The sequence below is a fragment of the Ananas comosus genome, linkage group 11 (assembly GCF_001540865.1).
Source record: "Ananas comosus cultivar F153 linkage group 11, ASM154086v1, whole genome shotgun sequence".
In the NCBI taxonomy this organism is placed as follows: Eukaryota; Viridiplantae; Streptophyta; class Magnoliopsida; order Poales; family Bromeliaceae; genus Ananas; species Ananas comosus.
This window is the reverse complement of record NC_033631.1, coordinates 7,150,007-7,161,090: the sequence shown is the minus strand read 5'-3', so window position 1 is coordinate 7,161,090 and position 11,084 is coordinate 7,150,007.

The following is an 11,084-nucleotide window of genomic DNA, read 5'->3' as shown; positions in this document are numbered from 1 at the left end:
TGATGGGTGGTTGGGATCGGCAGTGATCGAAGGGGGACGGGTAGGGCACGCGTGCGGGGCCGGCTGCCGCGCGACGAGGCCGGCGGCCTTTTCGGTGGGACTGGAGGGGAGCCGAGAGGTGAAGCCGAGGTTGAACAGTGGAAGAGCAACGACACGAGACCCTTCGAGGACTTGGGCTCGAAGTGGTAGGGGACCGGCTCTGGGTAGAGGCCGTAGAAGGGGTGGCTGAGGCCGGTAGGGGCACGGGACGGCCTCGGGGTGCTCAGGGGACGCCGGTAGACGCCAGTCGGGTCCGGCTCGAACCCACTGGAGCCAAATCCGCGCGGTGGCAGCGAGGGGTAGCCGGAACGGCGGAAGGCCACTGGGGGCCGTTGGAGGGCGAACGGCAGGGCGGCAGGGACGTGCGACGGCCGGCGGCAACCTTGGAGGACGCCGGCGGGTCTGGGCACGCCCGGCTCCAGCCCGAGCGAGCCGAGGGTTCGTGGCGGTGACGGGTGGCTCCCCACGTGGTGGAAGGGGAGCCAGAGGCCGTGGCCTAGGAACGGCGGGGCTGGGGGAGGCCGGCGGCGGCGCGGCGGCCCTTCGAGCTTGGGCTCTCCTTGAGCCGTCGAAACTCGACGCGACGGCGCGGTGGCCGGTGGAGGGCGGCGGCCGATCGTCCACGGGGCTTGGGGTGGCTGGCCGGTGTGGGAAGGGACCGGCCCGGCGGGCGGAGGGCTAGCAGCCGCTGGTTGGGATCGAGAGGGGACCGGCCATTCGAACAAAAGTCGGAAAGACGCGTCACAAAAGACAAGATGAGTGACAAGGCCGCTGGACTCCGACAAGGCTACGGAGGCCTCCACTCGTGCCACTAGCAGTCAGTCAGGACTAGTATCACGAGTGGAGTGAATCCCAGTTGCTCGGGGACCAATCGCTCTATTCGTACGAAAAGGATGACACGCGCGACAAAGTGATTAAAACACAGCGGACACGCGCACGGTGTCACCGGCCGTCACGAGGCTTTCCACTCGTGCCGGAGGCCGTGCGGCTCTGGTCAGTCGCCCTCAGAGCAGAACCGACAAACTGGAGACCAAACGCAACAGCCTGGTATTTTCGCGGCTTTAGCGTACTTTATTACGCTAAAGTCCATAAGTCCTCCCGAAAATACGTAAAACCAAGCAGCATCGACGACAACCGTCGTTCACACCCAACTCCTATTGCAGACCTGACTAACAGGTTCCGGGGTCTGGGAACGCTTCTAGCTTTTACGTAAAGGCCACGCAAAAAGCCGCTTTAGGCGGCTGCCTTGCGCCCAAGCCAAGCCTTAATAAGGCTGCCACGAAGCACTCGAAAACGCATCAGCGACTCGGAACAACCGACCAGTGAACACAGTAAAGTTCTCAAGCCTTTACTGCCCACTCGCTGCCACCCAAGGCTACAGCTTAATCTGTGAAAGCCCTTGGGCTTAGCTTTGCTAATAGGCTGCTATTAACAAAGCTGTGCTCCTCAACACAAGCGACGGTACTACGTACTAATAAATACAAATCACCGTCGTCCACTGAGCATCGACCTCAGCCATACAAGGCCCTGTCAAGCACCGAGGGCCGCCTCAGGGGCACGCTAATGCCCTGAAGGCCGCATAATGCCGCTAGCCAAACCCTTTGGCTAGAGGTACCCAAGCGAACATCCCACACCTAAATCACCAATAATCGACACCCAATCTGTGATTGGGCCACCTGGAAGGAATCTAGGCCAACTGCAGGAAAAACGTCAGTCCTCTGTCCGCGTCGTGAACATGTCCACCCATGAAGCTAGGCTGCAGCCATGTCACCACGTGCGAACCACTGCCAAAGAATGGGAATGAGAAGACAACAATGATAGCGTATCATATAACTCGAACGTAGGGGCAACAAAGATAATATGAGATGAGTATACAAAGATACCAATCATAGTACACATCCTCATCTCATCAAATAGGTATACACTATAGCCACTGGACTAACCAGCCAAGAGTATGAAACAAAGCCACTGGACTAACCAGCCAAGAGTATGAAGCAAAGCCACTGGACTAACCAGCCAAGAGTATGAAGCAAAGCCACTGGACTAACCAGCCAGGAGCATGAAGCAAAGCCACTGGATCAACTAGCCACGAAAATAGAATATAGACAACTGGACCAACCAGCCAACAACGTAATACATAACCCAACCAGACAAAGAACTGAAGACAGCAAGCTACTGGGAACTCCAGCCATATGGGATTCCCCACCCTAACAGCCAATCGTGGCTGCCTACTAATATCAAATGAGTCGAGGTGACAAACCATACAAACACTGGATCAGTCAGTCGAAGTACTCAGGGCAGCAGCTATTGGAAACTCCAGCCATATGGGACTCCCCATCCTAACAGCCGACCACGACTGCCATCAAGACCTGATATAGCTTATGTGAGGACACTGGATAGCCAGCCAAGAACGCAAGCATGAAAATCAACTGTAGCTCGTCATAAATGTATGATAGAAATAAATGAGACGGATCAACAAGATACACATCATAGGACATATCCCCATCTCATCTACCGTAAGCATATATGATATGAACACTGGACCAACCAGCCAAGAGGACAAACGTAGCCACTGGACAAACCAGCAAGCAATGAAAGGCATATAACTGGATAGAACCAGCCAAGTGCAACAATGAACTACTGGATGTGCCAGCCAATCGGGGCTCCCCGCCACTAACAGCCGACTAACGGCTGCCAACCGATAACTAGTATAGACGTAACTAGCGGTGTCGAGCTCACGTAAAGTGCATGTGGTCGCCCAACTAGGGGGCGTCCTCCCACAAGAAAAGGCCTTTTCACCAGCATGTAGGCTGGGCACTCGGGTCGCCACAAGAGAAACACGATCCCAATGACGGTCCACACTCGTCCATCACCGAAAACGGACTCCAGGAATCTGGCTGTGCCGCCAAATCTAAACCATGAAAACCTGAAGAGCAGGCCAACTGCGTATATCGGTATCATCGCCAACAACGTATATATGAAGATCAAGAAAGAAATGTTAACAGAACGATGATATCAAAATTATTGGAACATACGAACGTCAACATGTAATGTCATCGCCATCAACATGAAAGAAAGTATATATACAGAGAAAGTAAGTAATAATAACGATGACATAAAAGATGACTGGGCATGACAACAAATCGAGAAGGACTAGGCCATTCATGAGGAGCGGAAGAAGCCGAACGCCATGGGTGACCCTCCCCTCTGTACAAATGTACAAGAGTGGAGGGGGTGGTAAAAAGTCCATAGCGCCCGCTACTCATCACCCTGCTCTGCACTCCATGCGTACATCGCCAGCTATCTCGAAAGCTGGGTCCAATTAAGCCAAATGAAAGAATGGGAAGAATAAAACCGACTACTTATCAAATCAACCAAATACACCAAGTCACAAATAAATGTAAACTTTTACACCTAAAGACTTAAAACATTTTATTTTCTAAAAGATGGGGAGCACCATCGCAAAAATTGCTTATTTCCAAAGGCACATCCTTTGTCAAAAGTTTTCTTAAAAAGCACCTAAAGACAAATTTGTAACTTACATTTTGACACTACACTTACCACTTACATACTTACATATCATGGGTGGACTCGGGTTAGGGTTTCCTTTGTGAAACCCTAGCACATATGTATGTATATATAGGTGAAAAATCGCAAGAAGGTCCTCCCAAAGCTTAATATACTTAGCTAAGTCCCTGCCAGCTTGTGCGTTTCGCGCGTATGTACCTCCATGTTCGAATTCACGCAATTCGATACATAAAATATTAGGTCTATTGAAAAAAAATATCATTTTGCGATCACCGACCTCTCCTCGAACAACGCGCGATTTCCGCAGATCCGTCCGTCAGATTTGCGAACGGATTGCACCAATGCGATCAGCACGACGGAGACAACAAATCTACAATTTTGGTTCACCTTGATCGACCACGGATTCGCGACGAAATCCAACCTTTCATTCCAACAAAATGAATAACACATAAATATATAAAACATGTATTTTTGGATTTTCTCGAAATCCGTGCATCAAACTCAAAATCCGTCAGCTCCAGTAGTTCCAGAATAGCTGAACCGGTCGAAACGAGCTATTGGATCGCTATGAACGGAGTCCGATACGCGTAGAAAGCCAACTCTACTCCGTGGCTTCACCGAAAAATCGGAGTTACTATTCACTTAAGTGAAAACTAATAATCGCGTAACTTCTCCGTTTTAGCTCATTTTCTCCTGAAACTTGACGAGTGCTTATATAGTTAAATTACATACATAAACATCATCAACAGAGAGTTTAGTAGCGCTGTAAAAATCTCAATCCTTACACGTGGTGAGAGTGTCGGGACAAGTTAGAGTCGTGTTGGCGCGAAATAGACGCAGTACGGACTCAACGCGGGGCGAGAGTGGAGTTCTGACACTGAAATCCACAAAATGCATGATTTCAGTGTTGAGTACCGGTACCAGTGAGGGGAGTACAGGTATCCCAGTAGAATCTTAGAGCTGGAGCTCTCGGATTTGCGCGTATTTGATGCTGAGTACCAGTACCTAGTTGTCGAGTACCGGTATCGAGCCCGAGTACCGGTACTGCATCGGGCAAGTACCGGTACCCAGTGTGTGAGGCTACGTGATGAGAGGCCGAGTACCGGTATTAGAGTCGGGTACCGGTACGCCGGCTGTCTATTTGAGTAGGTAAGGGGTATTTTGGCCCGTTGGACTGGGCGTTCAACCCAACCACCCCTTAGCCTATATATGTGTGTGGAAAGCTCAGAGAGATGGTTTTTTTTTTTTTGTATTGCTGCTTTTCTCTCTCTGGCTGGTGGACTCGCACGGTTGGGAGGCCAAGGCTCGAGTTAGTTCGGAGTTTCGACGTCGCGCCGGAGGGTCGTTCGAGCGCGTGGGCGTCGCGGTTGCGCCGTTGGAGGCCGGGCGAGCGCGTGGATTCCTTCCTTTCGACTTCTCGCCGTAGTTGGACGAGCTTTTCGAGGTGGGTTAATGTTTATCGAAATCATCGGGTTTCCTTTTATGCCGAGTGTTAGCATGTGTTATTTTGATGCATAGTACCATGTGTAATAGTTCGAATTCCTCGATTTGCATATTTGCTTATGGAATCTGAATTTGGAGCATAGTTTAGTGTTTCTAGATGTTATTATATATGTTGGGCTTCGATTTGACTTAGGAGAAAACATTCTAAACTTTACACTGTCATTTTCTGAAAAGCTAACAGATTTAGTTGTAGGAAGCTGTGGTTCTTTTATATCGCCACTGTTAGTATGTAGTGGATACCCAGATTAGTATAGGGTGAGTTTATACTTGTGCTGGGATGTCGAGCTTGTTTTACAGTAGTGTATAGACTGTTTCATGCTGTCGGGTGCCGTCGAGGTTGAAGATGACCCACATTTCTGTATCACCGCTGTCAGTGCGAGGTAGATACTTAGACGAGTATAGGTTGAGTTTACGCTCGCGCTGAGGAGCTGAGTGTGTTGTTACAGTAGAGTTAGACGGTGTAAGACTGTCGGATGCTGTTGGGGTTGACGGTGGACCCAGTCTCCCGTATTTTTGTATCAGATTGTGCTAGGGGTATGTGAGTTGGGTGACTAGATTAATTTGACCCCTTTTATAGTGATTATAGCCTGTGAGAGCCTGAATGAACTTAGCAGCGACACTTGTAAACTCGGTTGAGTCGCGCCCACGAATGCCATTCCGGAATGAGGTTTCAGTGCAATGAGGTCGCAGTTTCTGTTTGGATAGTTTTTGTGTTGGCCACCTCAGTGGGTGGTGTACAGCGTAGCTGGATACAGATAGGGATGCAAACGGGGCGGATCTGGGGGCGGGAGCCCCGCCCCGCCTCCCGCCCCGACTACAAAAAGTCCGCCCCGCCTCCCGCCCCGAATCCGTGACGGGTTGAAAATAGTTATCCCATGATCCGCGGGAAAGGGAGCGGAGGCGGCCGGCGGCGGGAAAGGGAGCGGAGGCGGCCGGCGGCGGGAAAGGGAGCGGAGGCGGCCGGCGGCGGGAAAAGGAGCGGAGGCGGCCGGCGACGGGAAAGGGAGCGGCGATGGCCGGCGGCGGGAAAGGGAGCGGCGACGGCCGATGGCGCGAAAAGGAGCGGAGGTAGAGGAAAAAACGGAGGCAGATGTTCATGGTATGGGAGTTGCCGAAGTTGTGCGCATAAAACCGTCCCGCCTAAGCCCCGCGGCTGCACTCCGCCCAATACTCCGCCTNGCGCCTCGAATCCGCCCCGCCAAATAGTATTTGTTTTATAAATTTTAATATTATTAACATTTTGTAAATATAAATCCACAAAATTTGTAATATTAATTGATAATATTATCAAGTTATATATAAATAACAATAACAACTATAAAAATTAAAAATATCAATCACAATTCGCAAATTCAAAAATTTTAAATACATAGATATGGCAAAGTCTACTAGAATTACAATAATTTGTCAACAACATAAAACATGTAATACACTAATATACCATCATGAAAAAAAGCAAAGCATTCAAATAATAAAAAACACTCTCCAAAATCACAATAATCAAATCTAGCAAAGCCATTACAACAACATTGCAAAGTCCAAATCCATCATGGCCACGATAAAGTCTAAATAGTAAATAATAACTCATGGCCATAATAAAGTCCAAATAGTAGATAATAACTCATAAATAAAAAGAAGTTTACAACAATAAAATTATTGATAATAACATATATAAACTCCGTCACTTTGCCACTTTCCATGCGGTAAAAAAACATCATTCCATAGTCGCAGTTTTCTAATGCACATACCAAATTAACAAAAAAGAAATGTTAAAAAAAATTCTAAGTAACATAAAAATTGAATTTAACGTAAAGAATAAAAAAAATCACATACCTCATTCTCGAGGGCTTAAAAAACAAAAACAAAAAATTGATTTATAGTTAGAAAAATTATTAAGCATCATGTATTAAAGCTAATATTGTTATATGTATGATTTCCCTTCTAATTCAGCCCACAACCAATTTCTTGCACACATTAGAGCTTCTAAAGTTTCAGAAGTGAGCATGTTCCTGTTTGGATTCACAATTCTACTACCAATACTAAATGCAGATTCTGAAGCTACTGTGGATACTGGAATGGCAAGAATATCTCTTGCAATCAATTGTAATGTAGGATACTTGAGTCCATTATTTCTCCACCATCCCAAAATATCAAAATCTTCCATCCTTGGCAATATATCTTCTTCAAAATACATGTCTAATTCTGACTTCACTAATAAGTTAGTTTTTCTTTTAATGGCGGCAAGAGTATCAAATTTTTTTAAAAAATTTGAAGTGCTAGATGTATTGGATATAGAAGTTTTTGCCACAATTGAAGATGAGGTTTGAAATGAATCCGATTGGCTTATCTCACTTCTACTTCGACTTTGGTACTCTCGAAGTAAACTATAACATATGTCACGAATTCTTTGGACTTCATCACTTGCATTTTCATGAATTTCATTATAAGCAACTTCTAACATTGTTAATTTGTATCTAGGATCGAGTACACACGCAACTCCCATAATTCCATGAATCACTGACCAATACTTGTTAAACTTTACCAACATCTTTTCCGCCATTGATCTCACTAGATTACTTGAAAATGGAGAGTCAATCCATTCATGCAAGTTTGATAGAATACTACAAATGTAAGGAAAATATTGATTCGCCGTTGGATACTTAGTCCCTGAGAAAAGCGATGTAACACTATAAAAGATCTCCAATTTGCCACATATTTCTTTGGCTCTACTCCAATCCTCCTCTATTGGCAAACATTTATAGTTAGAATCACGTAGCCTTAACCGAGGGAAGACATCTTTATATATCAAAGCTGTCTCTAACATAATATAAGTAGAATTCCATCGAGTTTTGCAATCAAGAGCTAACTTGTTACCATTTTCAAACCCCTCTTGTTTTGCTAGCTCTTCAAATTTCTCTACTCGTTTTGGTGTTGCTGTCCAAAAAGCTACACTTTCTCGAACTCTCTCAATGCCATCACTAATAACTTCCAATCCATCTTTAACAATGAGATTAAGAATGTGAGCACAACATCTCATATGAAAAAATTCTCCTTGCATTATTAGAGAACTAGGAAGTAAAGAGTCCTTCAAAATTTCTATCAACAAATCATTACTAGTACAATTGTCCATAGTAACTGTACTAATCTTTGTCTCAATTTTCCAAGTGATTAAACAATCTTTCAAGACATTTGAAAGTATCTCGGCAGTGTGTGGGCAAGGAACATAAACAAACCTATAATTTGTACAAAATATATTAGTAGATTATGCTAGTTTATAAGATAAAATAGATAGAAATAGAATATGCACATGAAAAAAGCAAGTAGATTATGTAAGTAGATTATGCAAGAAAGAAAGTAGAACATTGTAAAAAGCAAGTAGATTATGCAAGTAGTGTGCAAAAGAAAATAGAATATATCCAAAAAATAAATATTGTAAAAGAGCAAGTAGATTATGCAAGAAAGAAAGTACTTAATTATCTTAATATCCGATTTTGAATGGGCCAAGAATCATCTATCCAATGAGCTGTGACTGCCATAAATCCTTTCTTCTGATTGCTAGAGGTCCACATATCAGTGGTTATAGCAATTCTACTTCTGTTCCTTTCTAACAACTTCATAGTTTTTTGCTTCTCAACATCATAAATCTTCAAAATGTCACTCTTTAATGTTGTTCTTGAAATCATCTTAAAAGCAGGTTGAAGACTTTGACATAATTCTCTAAAGCCATGATATTCAACAAAACAAAGAGGCAACTCATGTAAAATGATCATAGTGGCAACCTTCCTTCTACAAATTTCTTGGTCAAATGTATAATTAGTTATCTTGAGTTTTCCATCCCTCTCATCAATTTTCAATCTTTTTTGATTTTGCATTGCATATTGGATGTCTTGATGTTTTCTCTTCAAGCATCTGCCATAATGGTCATGTAAATGTCTTGTTCCTTTTTTCCCATCACCTACANAAGAAAAAAATAGGGAAAAGAAAAAAAAAACAGGTATGGTACTTGTAGATAGAGGCAAAGAAGGAGATGGAGGTGAGAAAAAGCGCGGCGGCCGTCGGAGGCGAGGGAAAGGGCGGCGATCGGCGGAGCCGCGGAGGCGAGGGAAAGGGCGGCGTCGGCCGGCGGAGGCGAGGGAAAGGGCAGCGTCGGCCGGCGGAAGCGAGGGAAAGGGCGGCGATGGCGGCGGCAGCGACAGCGGCGGCGGCCGGTCGTGGAGGGTGGTAGGTGGAGATCTGGATGGGTTGTGAGAGTTGTGTCTTGTGAGTTGTGACACAGGATTTTTTTTTTTAGGGTTTGCAAATTGATAGCAATATATACAGATGGGTATTTCGTAAATATATCATTTTTCAGGGGTAATTTAAAGAAGTTAAAAATGGTTTTCGGGGCGGATTCAGGCGGATTCGGGGCGGGGCGGATTCGGGGCGGATTCGGGGCGGATAAAAAATTTTACCGTTTCCTGCCCCGAATCCGCCTCGGATCACAAAAACTGCCCCGTTTCCTGCCCCGAATCCGTTTATTTCCCTCCGTTTACTACCCCATTCGGGGCGGGTCGGGGCGGGAGCTCCACCAACCCGAATCCATTTGCATCCCTAGATACAGACAGGGTGGGTCCGTTTGGGCAGCCTGTGTGAGTTTGGGTTAGTGGTAGATAGTGACGCTTTCCTCTACCCTTAGTGAGATGGTGACATGTATTGAGTCACAGTAGTCCTGTTGGACCTTCTTCCTGGACGGCCATTTTCGCGAGGTGACGTACGGTGTAATTTAGACAAGCGGGACGGGTATATCACAGTTCCTAGAAAGATTTCTCCACCAGCTACTCTCGATGTGCTGTATGGTGTAGCCTAGATGAGCGGGACGGGTGTATCACAGTCCTTAGAGAGATTTTCTCCACTGATTACTCACAGGTGGTGTACGGGGTAGCTTCGACAGACGAGATGAGTGTATCACAGTCCCCAGAGAGTTTGGGTCAAAGTGTGGCATTTTCCTATCTACAGGTAGCCAGTGTTGGTTAGCGATAGTATTGTGGCATATAGCTGTAGGATTCCAGCTTTTTTTACTATCTCTTACACACTTTTTTATAGACTTAGTGGGTGAGCCGTTAAGGTCGGTAACGGTACCCACTGAGAACTACTCTGTTTTACAGTAGTTCTCGCACCCAGTTGTTGACACCTTTTTGCAGAGCTTTCGTGGGTGGCTGCTGCTATTACTGATTCCGACCGCGGGAAGGGAGTTGCGAGCTAGATCCTTACCAGTCGTGTCGCCGTTCTAAAGGAGGGCCCTTCACAGATAGTTTTGAGGCGTTTTGGTTCATGCACATACCTTATGTTTTGTATACTCGCTGGCGCGAGGCGTAGTCATGGATGTTATATGTACAGTGAATCCTTGGTATTTATGTATGTATGTTTTTATTAGTAGCTCTATACTTCTAGTTGTAGCTATGATTTGATTCAGATACAGCTATCGTTTCGTATATACGAAAAATTCCTATGTATACGGTGGGTCTGTTGGCGTGCCCGGAGAAATGCGGTATTCCGGGGCGTGACATTAAACTCAAATTTAAATTTTAATATAAAATAGATGGATAGATTTGATATCAAAAATCAAAAATTAAATTGAATTCACAATTTAAACTCAAATTTAAATTTTAATGTAAAATAGATGGATAGAAGTGCTTTTCTTAACAAATTGATCATAACCGTTGATTTTGTTTTCAAATATGAACATATTGATCATAACCGTTGATTTTTATTTCAAATATTTTTAACCAATTGATCATAACCGTTCGTAGAATTGAATTTATAGATGAGTATAAATATTTTTTTTAACAAATTGATCATAATCGTTCGTTCTTATTTGAGGTAATTTTTTAAAAATTGATTATAAATTTGTATATCATATTAATTCAAAAATATGGTTTACAAATTTATCAACCAATCTATCTTTTCATTATTTCTGTTGTAATATGTTGATAGTCCCAAAATTTAAAATTTAAAATTTAAAATTATTTGAATTG